The sequence below is a fragment of the Chlamydotis macqueenii genome, chromosome 3, assembly GCF_036417535.1.
Source record: "Chlamydotis macqueenii isolate bChlMac1 chromosome 3, bChlMac1.mat, whole genome shotgun sequence".
NCBI classification, from domain to species: Eukaryota; Metazoa; Chordata; class Aves; order Otidiformes; family Otididae; genus Chlamydotis; species Chlamydotis macqueenii.
Window position 1 is genome coordinate 78,649,884 of NC_141558.1, and position 24,563 is coordinate 78,674,446.

General features: G+C 33.7%; 1 protein-coding gene across 4 annotated transcripts in view; it reads right to left on the reverse strand.

The window, feature by feature from the left end:
- Positions 1-24,563, reverse strand: part of SYT14 (synaptotagmin 14) — a 58,981-nt gene that overhangs the window by 26,150 nt on the left and 8,268 nt on the right. The window lies entirely within an intron of this gene.

The following is a 24,563-nucleotide window of genomic DNA, read 5'->3' on the forward strand; positions in this document are numbered from 1 at the left end:
TGGGAAAAGACAGCAAGGTGAGCAGTAGCTGAAACAAAAGGGAATACCAAGCATAGGTAAAACTTGTATCACATTTTGTTTACATCTTCTGTAGAGGTTTTAATGAAGATTTCGATGTCCCTCACAGGTAGAATTAACTTATACACAAAAATTTAAAAGCAACAATGTTTTCTGGTGTCAGACACCACTTCCACTCACAGAAAAAAATCTACCAAAAAAGAAGTTAAACAAAAGTATTAACATTAGAACAATGTAAGCTTTGATTTCATATTCATCTAAGAAAGACACTTTTCTTTCCCACATGACAAAGGTGGTATATTTTAGTTTCATAATCAAATTTCTGTATACAGGATTGCCCTGCCTGTGTTGGAAATTCTCAACCTTTTAACTGCTTCAGAGATAATTACCAGTTGTTCAAGATACCACATAAACAGAGGATGTGTAAGAGTTACCCTTTACGGAACCAGGCTGAAAACACAGTAATGTGGCTCTCTTGGGAAACAAACAATCTTAGCGAAAGGCTCCCTTTTGTTCTCCTTTCCTTTGGAAGTCTGGGCTGTATCTGACTGTTGCATGCAGCAATCTTTCACAGCTTCTGGTATTCGATGTAAGCCCAAACCACTGTAGCTTTGGTGCACAATGTCCCTGGGAACCAAACCCAGACATGCTGGCTAGAAGGGACCCTATATGCACTGCAGATCCCCAGAGCTGGGCAACTGAAGGACGGGGACAGGACAGTTCATTATGGAGCAAATTTACTGCACAGACAGGCAGAAGTCGCAGAGATAATTGGGGAATGCAGGGCTCTTCTCTATTTCACTGCACTCCTAATGGAACTCCTCTTAGCTTTAGCTAAGGCAAATGAGGAATTAAAACAACACAAAGCACTCCTAGCAGATGATACCACTGTCAGGAATCCTCTCTCCTCTGATAAACCCATCAGAGCCAGCCTAGCATGCAGAGTGATTCCAAGATGCTCTTACAGCACTCATGGAAAAGGTCTTCTGCTGTTAGTTAGCCTAGCACCACGAACTCTTTAAAGTCCAGTTCTACAGGGCTGGAAAGGAAAATAGAGCAGGCACGGAATTCTATGTTCAAAACATAGTCATCAGTCTAGCAGATACACATGAAACCTTATATACAAACAGAGTTAAGTGGGACAGTCAGAATCCTGATATCACCACAGAGGAACAGTAAGAAAGCTTTATTTGCAAAACACAGAGAGATCTGGGAAAGTATTTTTTTTTTTTAAATATATACATTAGGTAGCTTGTGCCCAGGAAACTAGATAGAGATAATTTTAAAATCTAAAGTGATATTTTAATCACAATAAAATAAATATCCTTTGACTCTCTATGCCATGAAAACAGGACTTCCTTTTCATAATTTATATAATTAGATATTCTAGCGTATCTAGAGCAACAACATTTCTGCTCATTGCTGCTAAAGGCAACAAACAGCATTAAAAGAGACAGTAACCACCATGTAGCTATGATCTAATTTCTTTCTTTTTACTTGTAGTCTAGTCTGCAAAGACTTTTTAACTCCCAGCTTTTCCACAAGCTAAAAATTGAAAGTGTGCCTGGGTAACTAGCAACACCATTATTGTCTTACATGAGTAAATAAATGACTGCGTGACTCACTTTTTTCACTTTGATGAACTCCATTATATGTCCCTAAGGGAAAACTGCAAAGGCTGTGTGACAGAAAAGGTACTTTTAATGTAGGCGGGGAAGAAGTGAAGAAAAGAAAATTCTTATTAACCAGACGTGATTCAAAAATCTCAGAAAAAGCTGAAACACGGGGGCAGGTTTTAACTATTTGTTTTTGAGAGTTTAGTTTATCAAAGAGAAATAGCATGTAAATTCTTAATGTAAATATCCAGGTTTAAAAATTCTAAGGACATCTCTGTCTGAACAGGTGTAAACTGTTTTTGAACAAAAGGTTTCTCTAGATAAAAAGATATGAAAGTTTTAAAATTAATTTTTAAAGTGAAACTGTCTCATTTTAAAGTAATTTCCCCCTCCCCCCAGTAAATGATGCAATAAAATGATGATTTCACATTATGGTTCTCTGAAAGCACCGCAAATTTGAATCACATTAAGACATTCTCATGACTGAGAATCAAAGACAAATGATATCACAGACAGAAGTAAATACTGCAACACAGAGTATCTGATACTAGATATTTCCTTAAAAATTACACGGAAGTATTAACTAACTTCAAGAATCAATTTGTCATCAACATTTTGCATATGTATCAAAATGAAAATAAAAAAAAAAAAACACTGCTAATGCATGCTGGCTTATCACTGATTGTATTTGAGAAAAATATTTGGAGCTGAAAGGAAAGCATGTTGTGAAGAGTTTGCGTATTTATACATAGAACCACTGTCTATACCGTACATTGTATCTTTCATTTAAGGTGTAAACTTAGACACAGTTACACTTGTACATACTTGTATACTGTGACAAAGCCAAAGAATATCTTCCAAAGACCACTGAATATGGCTAATAACATCTGCTAGAGTTACTCTCAACAAGCAAATGGTTATAGTGAAAATCTAAATTAATTGTTGTTATCATTTCTGTGCAAGTTTCCCAAGAAACCTTCTGCTCTCAAATCAGACAGAAAATAAATTTTTTTCAAATCCTTCAGTGAAATTAATCATATTAGACTACTATGCCATTTGGCTAGACACAGTGAAAAACAAGCCAATATATATGCCAAATCTGGAAGCAAGGAATAATCACAGTGAAACCAAATTGGGTTTAGCCTGAAGTTCCTACCAGCTAGAAAATGCCAGAACAAAGGAACGACAAAAAGACAAGTTAACAGGATGAAAATCCCACATCTAGTTTTCCACCCAAAATATGTGAAATAATTTGCAATCTAATAACATGAGGGAAACAAAGTTGTTTAGTAACACATATTTAGTAAACTCTCAATTGAGAATAGCGTATTGCTGTCAATAGGCAGATTTGAATAATCAATCTTCTCAGGGTTAATGGCTTTAACTAAAATTTTCGTCCTTCTTTAGTGGGCTGGAAAAACACTCCTGCAGTGGTAAGAGTAAAGTCCTTGCTCAACAGCTGAAGAAATCAGAACTGTAAGCGAAATACCTGACAGACACAAGCAGATTAGCATTTTGCTGGTACACTCAGAAATTACAGCACATAAACTGTCATTAGCACATTTAAGTAAGAAGTAAATAAATACCTTCTTTTTAGTGCTGTTTGTTAAACAATGCAGGTTAATCTGTTTTCCTAAGTCCCTGTACAGGGGACTGATTGAAAGCCAAGCGGGGATGATATATATCTTGCCATCAACCCCAAGGGACTGTCAGTAAAATCTGACACAGCAACCTAGGCCAAAATGAGCATTCCTGGAACATACAACTGGTAACTATGAGAAAATACATAAACATGTTCAGTCATTTTTCAGAGTAGAGTACCAATCTAAAGATACACAAGCTTACTGTAAGAAATGCATTTTCTTAAGGTTTTCAGTTACTATTGGAACTTTCTACCTCCAACACCCCTCATTTCTTCTCTCTGTCCTGGTCCCTCATGGACCACACTAGGCTGTACAACATTTCACCATGAAGCTTGTGATGTTCCTTTCCATGTTTACAATGTTTAGACTTTGCTGTCTTAATTTTCCCAAAGGTTGCCAGCAGCAGCACAAACCTAGCTTTCTTTAGCCCATATTTCCTGTGTAATTCCAAAAAATATCCATCTCTTAATATATAGAAAAAGAAACTATCCTTGTGGCTGTAATTCCCCTGTCTCATAAGCAATAATTACACTTTTACAACTTCCAGTTTCTCATATATATGACTACTTTAAATATTCATGCTATTGTGGGAGGCAGGATTACATATTACCACAATATTTCTCTAGGAATCTGGTTTCCAGTTCCTTTAAAACAAATAATCACTATACAAATTAATAATTTTTGCAAGTCGTATTTTGTAGTTATCAGAATATCCTCACACTCAAAGAGTACCTTTTCTTCCTCTAATAGATCTCCACATACACTATGCTCCATAATTATTTATTTTTTTAATCTAACATAAATTTCAACTTTTCAAGCCTTCAAGGGGTTCTATGTAAATGTTAAGACAATTTAAATAAAACATAAAATGAAATACTTGTTTAAAAATTAAAGAAACCTTTCTTATTCTGAATGATTAAATACCCTTAGAGATTTCTGATCTGCAGCACAGACAGTCCAAATGGAATTTTCATGTTTGAACTTTTCTACCATCCAAAATATTACACTGACTGAATTACCCCACATTAAGAGGAGCATAAAATATAAACATTACATATTGAATGAAACCTCTGGGCTCTCCTTCCTTGAAAATAAAAAGCTTACATGCATCTTTGTGAGGAAAGAAATGACATTATTTCACAATAAAACACATTATCTTGGCATTATTCTATTTATTTTCTGAAAGACTTATGCACAACTCTTGCTTAATGAAAAAGGGGGAATGTAAGAGTGGTATGGGGTGATTATAGACAATAGAAATTTTTTTTAAATCAGCTTTCTTGTTACATTTGTCACATTTTAGTCTTTTATTAATAGCTGAATTATCTTCTACATTAAGCAATTCACTAGTAAAAAAGAAAAGTAATCATACCTGTTTGGGTTTGTGTTTTTTTTCAATAAAAATTAGTACTCATTTGTTTCCTAATATTTAGAAAATTCCATAAACTATGAGTTTAATCCTAGACTTGCAGAAATCAAAATTTACATCTGATGTCACATAAAGTCCACAGCACTGCATTTTCCTCACCTTCTAAGGCTAATTTCTACTGGTCATTCATTTAATAAAAAGGTTCTCTTGGGTTTTTTTAATAAAACTAATAAAATATTATTGAATTATCTTTATGTCCAGTCCTTAAAGCTATTTTCAATCTTCTTCCTCAAGAAAGGTATAAGATCAAGTTACTGGTACTCACATAGTAATTTTAAAAAAATTATTAATTTGTTTACATCACGAGCCTGCAGAACTACAGCTTGGTTTTGTTTGCTGACAAAATAAATTTGCTCTTTTCTGCACTTATTAGAGCACTTCTGATTCGAAAGAATTTATAGTTCTGTTTTACAGAGCAATATAGAAAAGTGCTGCACTGGTAAAAAATTTTTCTCTCCAAAATTAGCACATTTAAACTACAAATACATTATTAAAACATTATAGCGAACTAACTGTCAAAGACATTCTTTTGTTTCCTTCCCAAATATTTTGGTAGTCTTTCAATGAAAATTATATATTTGCATCTCTTGAATTCAATTTCTTTCAATTTCAGTATCATTCTCTGATTCTTTACACAGTATTTTTATTAATATGAGTAGGAAGGAATTCTGCTACCTGGTTCTGTATTTATCCTTTTCAGTTGTCCAAAATACCTCTAGATATTGCTTAAGCCTATTGGTTCAATATTTCAATCTTTTATTGATGCAAATATCTATAAATCAGGCTTCCCAGAACTTTTTTCTTGTTTTTCCTTTCAAAAGGAGACTTCAAAATCTCTTATTTTCTGGGACTACAACCAGCTCTAAAGCTTTTTCAAAGCACAGAGCTTTAAGAAGTGAAATTGTAAAACTGTGTGCCTTGCCTTCCATAACTGTATTTCTTAGGTAAAGCATTTGTACTAAGTATGTTCATTCAGCTTCTTAGATAGAAAAACGTATCTTCTGTTCCATTCAGATGCTGGTTTCACTTGGACTGTTTTTATAAGCAGCCAACTTTCCTTTACCCTAGTTTTCAGATTACTAGGTTGACTAACTTGATAAATGAATGGGTATTCATTTGCACCTCTGTTCACTCTTAATTTTTTCCAAGTTATCAAAATTATTAGAAAAATATAACTTCCAAAAAGATAATAAATTAAATAAAATCGTAGAATTTTTCTCTTCCCCCTCCCTTTAAAAATACACTAGAAGTCCTGCTTGCTGAAGGTGATTGACAACCTGCTTTGAAATCTTAAGAATGTCTCAGTGACAAGGAAATGCCTTTTATCATCTCCATGAAAATTCACCCAAATTCGACTATCTCACCAGCATTTACAGATGCTTAACAGAAATTTAGAGCTTAACAGCTAAAAGCTTTGAAGACTCCCACTCCACTGTAAACTACCTCAGGCACCTGAGAATCTCCAATTCTGACCAGTGTGTGCATACTAGCATACATCCCCTCATACCTCTGGACCATAGCAGTTGGATATGGGCTTCAAAAATATTTTCCTGTCATAGCTATACTTCATTTAAGTACAGTGTTCACTTTAAATTACAGTCCAAATTACAGTCCAGTTTGATACTACTACAGCTGCAGTATTAAGCACAGGAGTCAGGCAATAGGATAAAGTACCAAAAAGGTGAAAACGATCCCACAGAGGTATAAAACCAATTCCCAGTAAAGTATTTTGACATACAGCTAATATTCCTGTAATGTTCCTGCTGTCATTCTATTTAGTCTCAAATGAGGAAAGAAAGCATGATTAGAAAGTAAGATTAATGTGTTATGTGTGTAATTTTCTTGAATATTTTAATATTTTTGCAGCTTATTTCAGGCATCTTAATTTTTTATTTGACAAAAAGAAGAATACAAAGTTTTCCAAATTATACAGAAAACCCCTCTAAGATCTCAATCTTATGTTCCTTAATTATCAGAAGTCCATCACTCTTTTTTCTATACTTTTATTTTAAATAAGATGCAAGTACTATCTTTAGGGAGAACTCCTTTGCAATGTAAAATGCAATAACTTCATAGTTTCTTAAAAACAGCTTCACCTTGGTAGCTGTATTTTGTAATTAAAAAAAAAAAAAAATGTGTAAAGTTCCCTAGTATTTTAGCTCGCTATTTACTACTACCCTAACTGGTGAAAATGAACCAGGAAACATATTTTCCATCAAGAACTGCTTCCAGAATAGGAACACAAAGCTTGCTCTGATTCCTTTGCCTTATTTTCACAGCAATTCTGAGTGCAAAGGATACTCTGTTGGTGTGAGTCAGTAACACAGAGCAGCACTATAATGATTCTGCATGAACCATTTCAGTAGGGCATGAGGTAAATTTTCTGCCTTCTACTTAAGGTATCTATACGATCCCAGTGTGGGTAACTGTTAATATGTATAAGTGAAATATATATTATGGTGAATAATAGTACTACTATAATAATAGAAGTTAACGTTTCTGGCATTTTACAGATGGAGAACTAAGCTACAAGTTTAAATAAGAGGTAATAAAGATTGCTGTGAATCTAGCTCAGAAGTGCTTATAATCACAGAAAACTTCCAATGAAGTGTAGAACTGAAACCAAGCCTTTTAAGACTAGTATTCTAGTCATTTCTTCCAGGGTGTTTTGTTTTGTTTTGTTTAATTTTTACTTCAAGCCTTGTAAATTATTATTAATCTAAAATTCACCTGAATTGTGTACCACCACCAACATGGAAACCTCCAAGCCACTAGCTTCTTAAGAGATATACCCCCACAGAATTTTCCATTATCATCAGCTCTGTAGTGGAAGAGAAGGAAAAGAAAACAAAAAAAAAAATATTAGGGTGGGGGGAAAAAGTAAAGGGAAGAAAAAAAAAAAGAAAAGGCAAAACGAATAAGTAGGTGCAATGCTTCAGAAAAAAAGTGATAGGTTGTTGGTAAATGAACAAAGGAATGAAATAAAGGGAGAGAAGTTTAGTAGATCTATATAGAAAATGAGAAGAAGAGCAAAAAGAGGAATAAAGAACAGACAAGATGCAATGAGGAATGAAAAATTACAAACAGCTAAAATAACAAAGCAAAAATGACAGAGGCAGAAAGGTGAAGGAATGGGGAAAATGAAACAACACATGACATGCAAAAAAGTGTTTCAGATCTGAGAAAAAAAGCAATGACAACAGAGCAAAGAGATAAAAGAGAAATCAGTGATGTTTGATGGGTGGGAATATCCATATTTGCAGGTGAAAATCTGCACAACCTAGGGAACACAGCTAGTTACATTCCAAAAGAAGCAAGATACTTCCCAGAATAAGCATTTATATTTATATTTCACAGTTGTTATTATTTTTTTCCTTTTGAGTCAGGAGACAATGGTAATTTTTCATTCAGCTGCTAAGATTCCAAAGGACATGCATTTTTCTTATCTATTCAGGCACTTTTTCCCCTTCTTCCCTTGACACACTGGCTTAGTGACTTCCTTTAGTAAGAGGGGCTGTATTTTCTGCAGTATATTAGAATATTCCTGTAAAAAGGATTCTAGAAAATTCAGATTTCTTCACTTTTGAAACAGCTCCATAACTTTACCAAATAAAAAGCAGCTAGAACCCAGAAAAACCAAGGATTATTTCAGTTTGCATGAGTACCTAATAGGTCAATAGCAGGAGAAAATTTTCTATATATGCTCAAGAATTCCTCTAAAACTTTTTCGATATTAGTGCCTGTAGAAAGTATGGTTAGGAATAATGGCACTAGTACCACTTCTGTGGCCAACTGTCCAGAAAAAGAAACGCAAAATAGACACTGGGAAATCACAGGATATGGATATGTGTCAAAACCAAGGTATCTTTCTTCACACACCCAGTAAGAGGGCTACAAATACACAGAAAAGGCAGGGATTAAGCAGCAGGGAGCATGTCAGTCTGTTCCATTCACTACAACAAGGCCTGAAACAAGTTTGTCTGGGTATAAAGTAACACAACTACTCCAAACTAAATTTCTTGCATTTCTTTCAGCGCTTCTGAGACCTCCCACTGTCACAGATGAGCTGCTTTACTAGGCTATTATCTAATATACGATGCAATTGTTGCTATGTTTCCATAGTTGTCATATAATCAGAAAACAGGTAATTTTCAGCATTTTGACAGGACTAGATGAATATGAGTCTGGCTGGTGAAGATATTTTCATTCAGCCATAGCACCAGTCACAAGAGCTATGCCAGAACTTATGAGGATGAGAGAACAGTGGCCAAGCTGCACAGTGCATACAGAGGGCTCATAAGGTCTACAGGATGATGCTTTAGCCCTCAACAAACAGTAGAAGAGGAACTGATCTTCCATGTCATCCACCCAAAGAAACAACAGGACTGAACAATCAAGGATCACAGTGCAGCATATCATTCTCAGCCTGTGTAACTTCCCAAAACACTAACTTGAAAATCATCTTGTCATGAACATGGTGTTATACCTACAATATTAAACTTACTAGCCATTGTGACAGAGTATATCCATATTGTGATATGCATATCCATCAAAATTTGTTTCTCATGGACCTTTCTTATACTAGCAAAAATGTATATACATGATTTGAAATTACTGTTTGGTGCTGCTTGTTGAATAAGAGACTTAAAGGCAGTGCACAGCAGTTAATTAGTAATCAAAGTCTGACAGCTACAGCTGCAAAATGTTTGTATGATAATTTCAAAATTGAAAATGATTTTTTTCACTCTACATGAAATTAGCGTACACTCATTAGAAAGTCAGTGATTATCTTGAAAAGTACTACTGGAACATTTAAGTAGCATTGTAACCACATCAGAAAGTATACAACATATGTCTCTAGACCTATTGTTATCCCACCCTTTCTCATAATTTGGTGTCAGCAAAATTTTTAGATTTTTAAAATTACAATTGCAAACACACTCAACAGAACAATTTTTAACACTGTTCACAGCCAGAATGGTATTTTTTTTTTCAAATCTCAGCATTAAACTACTTCATTAATAAAACTATTTTATTAAGCTATATATAAAACTGATACATAATGGATATACGTGGATGTTGCAACAAAGGAAATTCTGATTAAACATACGGAAAAAAACATTGAAATAAGAGTGGCTATAAACCGGAAGAGGTTACCCAAAGAAGCTGTGTAATCGACAGCCTTGAAGGTTTAAAAAGCTCTCCTGGCTAGGGCCCTGAGTAATCTGGTCTAACTACAAAGTTAGCTCTCTTTAAATCAAGACATCAGACTAGACGACCTCCACAGGTCCTTTTCAGCCTATTATTCACTGATTCTACAATATATATCGAAAACCTAATTCAATACTATAATCATCTAGGATGGAGATGATTTCAAATACAGGTATATTCACAGGTAAGTATAGCTCCTCTGCATATGCTAGTTATGTTGCTGCATCCTGCATTAAATACACATACCTACCAGCATAGAACTTTCATTGTTAAAAACAAAAAACCACAACACTCCCCTGCCCCTCCCCCTCAAAAACCCCCCTCAACCACCAAAGAAACAAATAATAGAAGTCGCAAAAGAGATTCAGAATACTTTGTTAACTGGTGACATTCCACTACAGTGTATCTTGGGGCTGACTAATTTTAGAGAATGTAGTATCACCGAAATTTTTACTGTGATAAAATGAACATACAATATATAGACTTTTAAGTTAAAAACATCCTAACAATAGTTTACACACACACACACACACAGAGACATACAGGTAAACACACATATATACATACATACACCCCACGGCCATGTGTCAGTAACAGGAACAATTTAAGATTTATGAAATATTAAATATAATTAAGATTACACTGAAGAAGTAACATCCATTACAAAATGCCGATGTTACACTGCAAATATTGACCTTTATAATTTATCAAATGAAAAAGCCTTAATTTGCTTGTTATTCAAACTTTAACAATAAATATGATAGCTTAGATAGCAGAAAGGAAAAAAACCCAACCCAGCACTTGCTATCACTTTGCATTAACATTTTGACCAGTCAACAATTCAGCAGTGATGAAATGTGCAGTTTGATTCAAAGTAAGACAAGGCTTTTTAAATAACTCAAAATAAGAAATGGGTATTGAAACATTAGAATTTTGATAAGCGATCACAGCTGCACTAGAATTAGTTTCTATAGCAACAGAGGAAATAATATGGAGAATTGCACTGCAATACAAGATGGATTCCTTACAAACACTGCTGTTCAAATAGAAAACTTTAAAGTTATTCACTGTATTAAAATATTTCTATTAAAACTGCTATTCAAATATACCATACCTTGTACTTCATACATTGTTCTATTTTCGTTCTCCAGGATTCAATTCTAGGGCATCCATTCAAGTTTCATATTACATTTTCACACTTTCTCCCATTGCTTACCTCCCTATTTTAAAATTAATTAAAGTGACTTCTTCTGAAAAATACTGTATCTCAAACTAATCTGCACTTTCAATAATTTTTATTATCCCTATATAGAAGCACTCATTACATTTCTTTTTTCAGCAGTGCATGTGTAAAACAGAGAATGCTTTGTCCAAGCTATTCAAAGAAGCTGCATCACAACCATGAGAATTAACATCCCTATGGAACTTCTGAAACTTGCAGTCATATGTGACTTGCACCAGCTTTTATAACTGTGCACCCTCATGTCCTAAGTATGATTAAGAAACCATAGCAAATCTATTAGTATTCATGGGCTGAATATCCATAAGATATAAGATGTGCCTTTCAGTTTAGCACATCTTTAGATTTCAAATATTGCCCATTTCTAAGAATTATTGTTTCATTGCATCATCTCTGATTCTAGCTATTTTTGGCAACTAATTAAAAGCATATGCCTGAACCTTTTATGTATTTTGCCCTTATAATGAGACCTATTACTCTGGCTTATTCTATCCCTTTGAGTTCTGAAGTATCTTTCGAGTTACCATGGATACAAGTGATATGCTTTCTCCCACAACTGCTTTGTGTGCCTTATCAAACAGCAGAAAACTGACACAGTAGGAATCTGAGGCATCTATATAGGATGTTGGAAGTGTTTCTCTTCCCCACCCCTCAAAAAAATTGAGGTATGCTATACACTAACATTTGTAATGAAATAAACAAGCAGGTTCTTTTTTTTTTATCTAAAATCTAGTACTTTTTCTCAAAGAAAACAAAATTTTTAAAAAGTGCTGACATAAAACAATTTAATCAGATCAACTCTGAAACGGTGTTACAGTGAAAATGGGAGCACTCAGAATCATTTTGAGTTTGCTGTTTATTTTGAATTGACAGAGTTTTAAGTGTTTCTAGATCAATATATCCACTGAAGATGTAAAACGCAGCAAATTTCAGCAAGCATTTCAGAAAGGAGTTGCAGAAACATTGTATGCAACTCCAAGATTACGCATAAACTAGAGTAAATAAAACTCCCTTAAACAGAAATTGTTAGACCTCTTTATAGCAACTTATTACAGGCATTTTCAAATGCAAATTGCATTCCAACAAGTTGGGAATAATGTGTACTAATCAGTGAAGAAGAAGGCAGTTAGTAAACTGATTTTCCCATTATGTTTCTGTATTCTGACCTATTCTTAAAAAAAAAGCGTCTCCCACTCAGACAGCAAAATTTAAACATAATTCAAAAACCAAATGCTGATACTAACATAATCTGAATTAATGTATGAAAGGTAAAGGGGAATAACTAGAAGGAAAAACATGTTATCGTAATATGAATTCAACAGAGTCACTCAGAACCATCTTCCAACTTTCACTCCATTAAACCTACGGAAAGACATCAGCTACATCAATTAATACCACAAAGGCAACTAAAAGCTAGAGAGACAGAGAAGAATGGGCAGGTAAATGCTCTTCTAGCCCCCCTTCCTCAGTTATCTAAACTTCTCTAAGTATTACATCAAAACACTCAACAAAAAAAAACCTCGCCTGACTTGTTCATATCGAAAGCTCAGCCTTGCTTTAAAATACAGGTATTTTGAAGCATAATATCCAAGTCAGAGACACTGAGGCATAAAAACCAGACTCTTACCCTTGTTAGTACTAACTTTATGAAATATCTGTATAATTCTGGTAAGTTTTCCACAAGCACATTTGAACTAAAGACATATTAAATGTTTTCATTTTTCTAATAGTGTCACTGTAGGTTAGACTTATATTTGCATGGATTTCATAAGACGCATTTCCTTTAACTTTTAAATTTAACTTTGAACTGTCTCAGGTTAAAATACTCTCTTCTGGGGCCAAAAAACATCCACTTTTACTGTGAACATTCAACTATAATTGAACTTCACTTTTTTTCCCTCTGAAAATTTAGAAGTAATTGAAAGCTGGAAAACAATGAAAAGTCAAATAGACTGCTACATTGTGCTATTTATGGTAAGTCATCTGTATTATCAAAATATTACTAGTTATATAGTTTAATATTGGCACCACCCACAAAAATATTAGCATCTAGAACAGCGGAGATATTTACACAATGGCTGTGTACTCCTGCCATCACATTCACCTTTACATGCAATATACATAGCTCCTCTGTATAATACTCTCCTGGGTTATCTGCACTGCACAGAAAAGCACACAAGAGATCCCTCATTCCTCTCTGAGTAGAAATAAAGTGCAAACTAGTATTTTTAAAGAAGTAACTACCACTGTTACCGTTCTTCATAAAAAGAATTCTTAAGTTCTTAAATCACAGAATCTCAGAGTTGTCTGGAAATGGCCACTGTTGCTGCCTATACCTCTGAGTCCAAGAGATTGCCTTTACCACTAATGACAACTCATGTTTTTATTTCCAAAGATTTTCTTCTTTTAAAATTGCTTCTTCTTAACAGGAAGGAAATGGCACCAGGAAAAGCAGATGATTCAAAGCAGCAGTTCTCATTGCCAGTGAAAGGAATTTTGCTCTGAAAACAGTCAAAGATAATAGTCATCACCAAATAGGATTATGAGTTTCTCTGAAGGAGAGCAATAGACATTAGCCTTTCAACAGATAGATAAATTATTTCTCAGATGTAAGGGAAAATGAGCACCCACACAAAACACCATTTCAAATGTTACCACACCTACTCAGGAGTTATCTATTAGCCAAATTTTGTGTTTACATACAATTAATGATCCAAGATTTGACAGGAAAAGAAAAAAAAAGATATCAGAGTAATACAATCAACTTAATCTTCAAGAAGAGCTTTTAAGGCATAAATTTAATTGCAAATTTTCACCTGATTATTTCTATACTAAGAAATAAGCAAAAAAAACACTGTAAAGTTTGGGAAAAACATATCGTTATTCTCTTTCATTATTCTCATAATCTAAAAATAGTTCCATTCTGGCATTATGTGAAGAATTTAACATAGCCAAATACAAAGCACTCCGAGCAAAATAATTTGAGAATATAGTTACAAATTAATGCAAAATTAAGATCAGCTTTCTGGTTTGTATCTATCAGATCTTGAAAATAAGTGCAATAGTTTTGGTTGGTTTTTTTTTTTAATTTTCACTCAACTTATCAAATTGCCAGAAACGCTACATATGTAACAGAAACACATCGAAGTATAATAAATCTTAATAAAATGCAGCATAGATGGCATTGTACTTTTCATTTCAGAGTTTTTCCTATTAAAATTCACAGGAACTTGGACAAAATTTTAAAAATATACTCTCTGTTTTAAATCTTACTAAAACAGTGTTTTTAGTGCTGAGGATTAAAAAACAAAGTTTCAGAAGTCATTACACGTACTACATGTAATGACTACAAATTGCTAAAATACAGGGATAACCAAACAGATCAGATGTAAAACAACAGGAACTATGAGATACTGGAAGCCACAGAAAGTTTGAGCAAAATCAAGTAACATTCCAAGCAAGATTCCTTGAAGATACAAATAAATGAGTCTAATCACTAGTGTTAATCTTGACCAATTTAAACAAAAACAGATGTTGTCCCTTTTTTATTGTTCACAAGATGCAGAGCTGGCCCTGACCTTTTGGTTATGAGTGTGTTTTCGGGTAGAGATGTCAACTCTCTGCAGTAAACAACAGCAATTGTGTCACCTGTTCTAGTCACATACATAAGCTGTATTTGTTCGGGCTGAGCATTTTCAAAGAAAAGAAAATCCCACCTGAAGTCCGCCTCTTGAAGAGATGAACCTTTTGTAGTTTCATTCTCCAAGATTTGGATTTTTCAGATACACAGGCTCTTATCAGCTCTATTTTTAACCTGCCGCTCATATAGGATACTTAAAATTCTGAACATGTTTACATTATCCATCCAGCAGGCTAATGGAACTACATACCAGACAGTCATGCATAATTCAAATCAATATCCTCAGGCTTGCAACTCTAAGTCAAAGCTGCCTTTAAATAAGCTGGGTGTGACTTTAACATGAATAAAATGTATCTATTTTTTAACCTTTATCTGACAAATTGATATATTTGCAAAGGAATGCCATAAATCTTATTTAACAATTAAAACAAATAGAAAAATTACAATAACTGAATATCTTTTAAAAAACACTGTTAAGGACAAAATTTAGAATGGTTCAACAAGACTGAGTGTGAAATCAAATAGAGACCTGGGTTGATTTTTTTTTTTTTTTTTTTTAAGCAAAATGTACAATTATATACATAAAAGCACATGCTGGCAGAGTATTAAGTGGTGTGGAAGGTGAATGCAGCAGGATTTTCTATTTACAAATTTAAAGATCAAGCTTTAATTAAACTGGGCATAGGTGACTCCACACAGAAAATTTTATACCCAGTTAAGCATGTCTGCTAGTTTCTCTCTAAGGAATATATTCAGAATTTCCATAATAAAATAATTTTCCCTTTGAGTTTTCCTACGTGCTTTCATGAGACTATGATTCTATCACAGCAGATAACCTTCAGCCACACTGAAATGACCAGAAGCATGACAATTACACTAGCTAAGGATCTATTGTCAGCTGACTTGTAAATACAGTGGAGGAAAATTAATTGCAAACAAACAAAAAAAACCACCAACTCCCAAACAGAAAAACTCTACCCCAAACCAAAAGAACATACACACAAAACAATACTTTAAATTGTATAAATTAACATATAATGTTTTCCCTTTCCCCTGAGGAAAATATTCAAAAAATTCCTAAAAGGTAGGATAACTTGGTAACACAAAAGTGTTATAAGTGGCACATAAGAGCTTATTTTAACAAGAAAAAAAAACCCAAACAGATCTTTCCCTCCATAGAAGCTATAGACACAATTTCTTGTTTATTCAGACATGATACACTCCCAATAAACAATATGCAAAATTAAACTAGCTACAAAAGTCATCCTAGCAATAAAATATGTTATTAGATTAAAATGATAGCACTGTTCATCTTGTAGAAGGACAAAATATTCATTGAATAATTCCAAGAGAATACTTATGATATAGTTATAGCACGTCTATGAAATTGATACATATGCATATGGAAAATAATCTACACTGACTAGGTAACAAAACAAAAAGTGTTCAGTTACAAAAATAACCTATTGTCCTTCTTTTACCAAAGAGATAGTTCAAATGTAATATGATCAGATTAGTAAAAAACAGTCTAAATAGTAACTGGTCTTTAACCTACAGGAAAAAAACACAACTGGGAGGCAAACATTAGTCTCAGACTACACTTAAAAATCTTTTGATTTTAACTTTAAAGGTAAGAAGAATGCTCCATTTATCCACAGGTGCTATGGAGAAAGACCTGATAAATTGTTCTTTTGTAATACTCCTATGTAAAGTCATAATAACATTTTTAGTTCTCACATATATGTAACAAGTACTGCTTCATTCTGCCAACCAAGTACTATTACTATTCTCAGCAGGTAAGTAGAGTACTGGGTGTATGCATGGTAAAATTCACTTTTCCAATGCACCTAATAAATGTCTACACAGAGCTTTCCAGTGTACTGTTCGATCCTGTTTCTTACTCACTCATTCTGTGATAAAGCCATGGGACCTCGGCGATTAGGGTTAAGATTAATAAAAACTGTACCTTCTTTTGTCTGTTCTGTGGGAGTCTTTCAAAACAAGACATGTCTCATAGTATGCATGCATAAAGATCAAAGAAACTGGTCCCCTATATCACCAGATATTACCATAATACCAAGAAAAAAAAGAATGCCCATACTGAATAGGTTTTAGATTATACTAGCAAAAGAAACAGCCAGTTTTCAATGTGAACTCTCAGAATCAGCAAAAGTGCTAGGTTCATCAAGGCACTGTTCTTTTTTGGTGATATAGTACTAGCTCTTGTGTTTACATCACAAATAAGTTCTACATTTTATTAATGTGGAACATCTATATCAAATACAATGCCACAAGAAACAACTTCAGCCCAAAATATATATGTGAACTTTTCCCAGTTAAAGACAGATCTTGATCCTTTCATAAATCGCAGATTCAAATAGATAAGAGTCTTGCTATTTTAATAAGTTTACAATAAAATGGAAACTTTCCTGTAATTATTAATGTATGATTTACATCACTTCAGAGACATCACATTGCTAAGGGTGACTTTCTTCAAAGCTAGGGTATTTCTTCAAAGACTTCAAAATGCTGGCAGGAGGAACCTAATTTGTGAGATTGCTTTGCTCACTCGTGCACATCAGGAAAAAAAAAAAGCCCTTTCCCATTGGAGGACAGTTTTTCCACCTCTTTGGAGTCTGTCTAGTTGGAAAAGGAATTTTCCTGTTGAAAATCTTATCATCACCACTGACTTTGAGTTTTGTTACTAGTTTTCTTCTCTCAGCAAAAGATGACATACATGCTTTAACAACCTCTTTTTCCAACATCTCTGCTGCTAATCATAAGGTAAATCCATTATTTCAGAATTATTCACATTCATTCTATCAAGCACTTTCATTTGTTTCCTTCAGTTGACAACTTTTATATCATCTATCTGGCTTTTCAACTCAAAAGTTCTCAGTGTAACTCCATTCTCTTCCAAACTGTGTTTAAACTCAGACACAGATCTCATTTGCATTTAAATCCCATGTTTATGTCTTGCCACCTCCACAGTACTTCACAAGAAAATTACAACAATAATACTGAATTACACATGTACTTTCTACCCCTCTCTGTGAATTCTGTCCATTCCAGGACTTCAGATTCTGTAAACACTATGCTTATCTGCCATTCATGCACATAAAGAACCATAACCACAACATGATCACAGCCTAATACATGAATTACTTACACAAAAAGTTCCATGCTATCAGGAACTTTTCAAAAGACAAAGGGTAACACTTTTTTGGACAGTAAAAAAATATCTGAATTCTGTAAAACTGAATAAAAGCAGAGCAAAAATTAATCTTTAAATCAACTTAGTTTCTGCAATGCTCAGTTTACTATTTTTGGGAAACACACATCATAATTTCAAATACTTAACTGTCTTTCACTGTTATAGAAGAGTAATAGAGGACTGTCATAACGCACTTGGAAGCTACTTTGAAACTCCTAAAAAAAACCCAAACCAAACCACAGCATCAGAGAAATTAAGTAGAAAGCAACACAAATCAAGTTAGCTCTGGGCAGTATTCTGTAGATCCTTGAATTATAAAAGTATCTTTTGTATTAAACAAAACTATCCCTAAAACATTCCCTTGATGTAGCCATGGATTGAACTGCCACACTCTCCAGAGGCTTCAAAACCACAAGAAATTATCTTTCCTCAGTTTTTATGGGCTTGGAGCCAATGATGACTCACTCCAATTTACCAATAAATAGGAGGCAGACACACATAATCAGGGATCAGAACATCGTATCATTAGTATTGCATCATTGCAATTTCTCCTGTACTACATGAAGATTTTAAATTTCTCTTGAAATAAAAAGTGTCAAGGGTAGATGCCCACATAATAGCAAAACAAGTATAAGGAAGCTGGATCAACTAAAGAAATATTGTAAGTTAAAAATCTCCTTTTCTTTCCCAAAAATCTCTAAAAATTGCATCAAGAATTATACCAATTGATGATACACAAGTACTATCAGCTGAGGTACATGAGTATGAATGTCTGGAATATCTCATAGCTGTAACATGACTCAGCCTTCAAAATACACTCTGAAACATTTGGAAAATACTGCTCTGAAGATTACTTAAGACTTGTCTTAAGTCTTTACTGAAGACTCTTTCAAAGTATCTTAATGAACATCCTATTTGAAGCCCTACGACTACCCAAAGCTGCAAGCCAAAAGGAGTATTTTCTTCCAATAGGTATTATACTGGAGACATCTCATAGGTAGTCTGATAAAGACACATTACAGAAAAATCAGTGGCCACCTTCTTCCTAAATATTCTTTCCATTGTATTTCTAATTCATTTATTTAAGGCACATTAGAGGAAAAAGAAGAGAAATAACTATTTAATTACGATCTAGTATTCAACTGAGCTTTCAGTCTTCCAGTCTGAATACTAGCTCATAGTTCTTATTCCATGTAAGCCATCTTCTTCGCCTGTAATTCTTAGCATCTGAAATGTACAGATAGATAGACCAATTCTGAGATAACCTTGTGGACTTATTTTGCTGAACACAATACAACCACACTGAGGTCCTCACTCCATTATTTTGAAACAGTAAGTATTCATTCATGCTTGGCTTGAAAATAGACTTGCTTACATGCAAGGAAGAATGACAGAAACTAAACTGGAAAATGTGATTATCAAGGGATTCATTGAGGGATCCATTCTTCCTCAGTCTGTCCAGTGGCTTTCCCCTTAGCTTGACAAATCTGAAGAAGCAGAATCCTGATTTGCAGAAGGTATTTACTGAGGAAACCTCCCCCAGGTTCCTTTAGCAAACTGGGGAGAATCACTTGTATACCAGTTTTGAAAGAGCTTTTGGTGTTTACATTGGGAAGATACTGAAACAAAATCTCTCTATATATTGAAGAGATTTTTCCTAAGACACGAGCAAGAGCAAAAGAAAAGGCAAAAAGCTGCATAAATAATCTGATCCAAGAGATTCCAGAAGAACAGTCACCTTCACGTGCAAAGATTGACACTGAGAAGCAAGGCAAACATATGTCCAACAGACACATCAACATAAAGTGCCGAAAGCCTAGAGAAGAATAAAAAGCTGAGAAGACGAACTACATCGTACTCTACCTTCACAATATGAAAAAGATGGATAAAATCCAGTAGCATATGCCTGCTAGAGCAGCAGATTCTCATTTAAGAGAACTTATGTTTTCTCACTGCAGTCTTTTAGTGCTTCCATATGTTTCCAAAAAACCTTGTGAAATGTAAGGCACTTGAGCCAATCTCACAAATAGAGCCTTTGAACAAACAGATCTTCAGCCGTGGGGCTTTATCAATTGAGAAGTTAGAAAAAAATCTTTAAAATAGGTTGGAGATGGAACAAGTGGTTGTACTGAGCTGGTAATCTATAACCAAATAAAGCACATCTAAGTGTGCTAAGTAAGCAAGCAAGTTAATGACTTTTTCTATCATGATGTCTCTTACTCTGCCTCAGACTTAGAATCAATTTCCCTTGCTTGCTTGCTAATCTGGAATTTTACACACCTGTTAAAGAGATGATTTACGAAAGACATGTTTTAAGGACATCACAATTTAACTATAAAAAACCAGACTGTTTTGTTCCCCTCTTCTACCTTTCCCATCATAAGGAAGTGAGAGAATCTTGATTTCAAAAGCAAAGAATCACCTACAGCTTTTGCCATTTGCTTGCAAAACTGTAATTTCAATATATTTACCCAAAAATTCTAAGTTTAAAAAATTCAATTTTTAGGAATTTAAGGGACGCTTCCTTAAAGAAAATTTATTGTACTTGCCTATGAAGCTTATAGAGATAACAAAAATGTGCTTGTATAATGCGTGAGTTTCTAAAGTTTAGTAATTTTTTTATTATTATTTAAAATTTTTAATTTTAAATGAACAATTAAGAAAGCATGGTCCATTTATGATAACGACCAATACAGATACTAAAAAATACTTCCAATTACCAAAGTACTAAGAATAATGCCAACTTTAAACATGAAGTTTGTAAACAAATACACTTCCTTATTTAGATCACTATTTCAATTCATAACGTCCTTGTTAGCAGAAATATCTTATGGTTTTATTTTTACTTTTTTGTGATTTTTTTTTCTATTTTTGTTCTTTATTTTTTGAAATAGATGTGTAATAACACAGTCTACGTTAATCCTCTCTTCCAAACTATTATACATAATTGGAGCACATAAAGGCAATTGCCGCATATTCAACAGGATAATAAAAGCATTTTAAATGGTAGAGAATAATACAAAAAACAGGATGCACATTACAAAAGTTAAAATGAAGTTACATCAGGATATGCATCAGGGAAAAGGAGAAAAGGTCACTTAAGTAAGTACCCATACTTTATTGGGTAACATGAGAAAGAATACAAAAAATATTATTTGCAAAAAATAAGACTTCAAATTTCCAAGATCATCCTAGAACTCTGGGCCTAAGTACAGAGACTGGGCTAAGTCCAAACACAGATACCAAGAAATACTGTAGTTATATAGGTTTCTCTCTTTTCTGATGAACAGTTTTGAGTCATTTGTGCAAGAGTTAGAAATTTCAGGTGTAAAAGTATATTCTGCACCATTATTTTACCATTCTGTATCATTTTACTTTTGATGATGACATTTGCCATCATCTTGATTTTCTTATGAACTAGATTTTCCTTTAGAGACACTCTGGAATCAAACCTGTTCATGAGGAGCTCACTGCAAAAGTTAGATATTTACAATAGCTTTAAGACGGTAGAAATACTTGCACCTGACAATTTTTTTTTTTTCATTTAAAATATATACTAAAAATCATCAAAATCTAAGTGCATCAAATGGGCTATACAAATATATAAAGTGGAACAGACACTGGTCATAAGTAGGCATTTGTGAATCAAAATCTGAAACCCTAAATTTCTTAGAATGAACTGAAGTGCTACTAGAACATTCTATCATCAAAATACACCATCAAAACCCACAAAGTATCTTGCTTTCTTCATTTAACTATTAAAAAACATAATACAAAATGCCATGTTAGTTCTATATAAATGTGCTGAAAAGAAAGATTGATATGGCCATCTAGAGGAGAAAAGAATTATGTGAAAACATACCACATACATTTTCAGGCTTCAAAATAAAACATTTTTAGAGGGATGCAGCCAGAAAATGGATATAATAAACTAATTACGTAATTGATAATAAGTGAACCTTAAAGTAATATGATGTGACATTTTAATGGTTTTAGTAATGCAAACATATTAATATTATACACGTTTTTAGCAATGCAAGCAAAGCTTACAGGATGTATTAATAAAGAAAAGATTCTATTTTTGTCTCGTGAAATTTTGTGTGTGCACTGTTAAGTGTAGACCTGTCTAAACAAACAAATTTTAAAAGTGAAGATTAAAGTGCAGAGTAAACAGTTATTAATAAAACTGTTTATTGACTCCTTTGAAAACACACAGCACACTGTTGCAAGACACAACATGTGACAGAGATTAACTGCTGAAGAGAAAATAACACAGAATTTTCCAAAATGAAATATCATTTTAATTGCTCATATTACTTTCTCTCTGATGGAATTTTTTATGATATCATCAGAGCCTGATTTACTAGCAATGAGAAGTGAGAAACAGAGATGAGACAAAAATGAATTCTCTCCTCTTATCACTTAACTGTAACACTATCAAGTCCTGCTCAACATATGGACTCATTGGTGCCTTAAGCTGGAAGTACAGCTGAAATGTTTAAGTCTTAGAAGTAGAAATTTTAAAAGTACATATGAGGAAACAGAAGCACACAAAATCAAATATATCAACAATTGTTTCTCATATTAAATAAAGTACATAGGAACACATTGCTTGCTCCTCCTCCACTAAAAAGAATCAAGAAATGGTTCTATCATTTGTCTTTACTCTTCTTATAAAAATAATTAAATAATCATAAAAAACAATTATTTAATGAAACATTTCAGGATTGCCATGGCATCAAGTCTTGTATAGATTTATTTTGTGAGTTTAAGGAACAGTAAAGCTTTGACTTTTTAAAACTTACACAAAACATCTAGAATGTTTATGCTATCCATTTGGAATCTGACATTTTAAATCTCATCAGTTCAGTGAACTGTTTCTCTGAACACACACGCACACACAAACTGTTTGGTACTGACAGCCATTCTTTCATTTATTTTTGACTGCCAGCTTCCTTCATAAGGCTTCCACCTTCTCTTTTCATCAAAGTTCTAGGTTAGGCAGCTTTCCCTCTGTAATGATCATAATGTACAAGGTGTACTCTGTAGTTTCCACTATTCCCATACATTTTTATCACTGTGCAAAGATTCTTTCTTTTATGTTTGAAATACTTCGGGAAGAACATAGAAAGTACTAACACTAATTAATCTAATGTGCCACCTTCAGGTCACTGAAATGTGAAAAAATATCAGGTTGTAATCTGTTGCCATGTCCAATATCACAAAACTCTTTTTAATACTATTGAATATAATTTTGGTGAGATTAATTGATTACAAAAATGAGACAAAATCATCACTCTAATTTGAAATAATTTTGCAGAAAACTGTGGAATGATTGCAGGCTATCAAATAAATAACATTGCTGATTCTCTACTCCTTGTAAAATGTGAGAACAGATTTCTCTCACAACCAGCAGCAAAAGCAAAATACTGAGAGTATTAAAACTTTTTTGCAGGTAGAAGTATGTGGTTAAAAATTTACAGTATTCTAAGTTAGACTGTTTTGATAGTTTTTGCTTTATTTTTTTTTCAAACCCTGAATGTTCTTTCATTTTAATTATTTCAATTTGCATACTAATTTTAGAGGGAATATGTGTGTGCATACATATAAATGGGTTTTACATCCAGCCAGCTTCCTCAATGGAAAGAGCATTGACAAGAGATACCAGCTGGTGACAGATATCTTTAGCATTAGAAGAAGAAGTAAAATAGGAGGAGGGGGGAAACAATTGTAACTTTCCTAACTTAGTACTTGGACTTGCCAGCAGGGTTCTTTGGTCTTAAATTCTAACCATGATACAGATTTCCAGACTGGAGTACTCATTCTCTAGAAGGCGATAAAAGTCAGTGATTATGAATTTTGATGATCTGAGAGGATGATAAGGAAGACAATTATTAAAAAAACCAAACAAACAAAACCCCTGGACATAGGCTAGCACAATGCCTTTGGAGTTTAAGTTTTATAGGGCCAAAGTGAAAAGCTCAGATGAACTGAGAACTTTTCATTTAGAAGATGAACCAGATAGGATAAAAAAATCTGAACAACTGTGAAACAGAAAGAGGAATGTCACATGTTCCTTTCAACATGAATTATTCTATGACTATTTCAACAACCATCCTCAATAGTTTGAAAAGAGACAAATACATTTTTCTGGTATTTGAAAGTAGTCTTCTTGTGTAATTTGTATCTGGTACTATTTGCTAACAAATGCAATTAAGTTTTCCATCTCCTGTTAATATACATCACCATTCTTTCCCAACAGTGATGTAAGCCATACAAAAAATTAGTATCTTATCTTTCATATTCCCCCCACCGATACTGTTGTTAGATGTCAGTACATATAAAAAAAACAAACATGATACTTTCACTATCCTTTCTTGTTGTCCTTCTCCATCATAGTGTCCAAGGATTTGTTCTTACCACCTGACATCACCTCTGCATCTCTTTCCCTGTTTGCTGAAACTCAGACTCCAAGCCTTCCTACAGTTTAACAACAAAGGAAAGAACCAAAATTTCTGATTATCGGAAAAGAATACTATTACTTTGCAACTT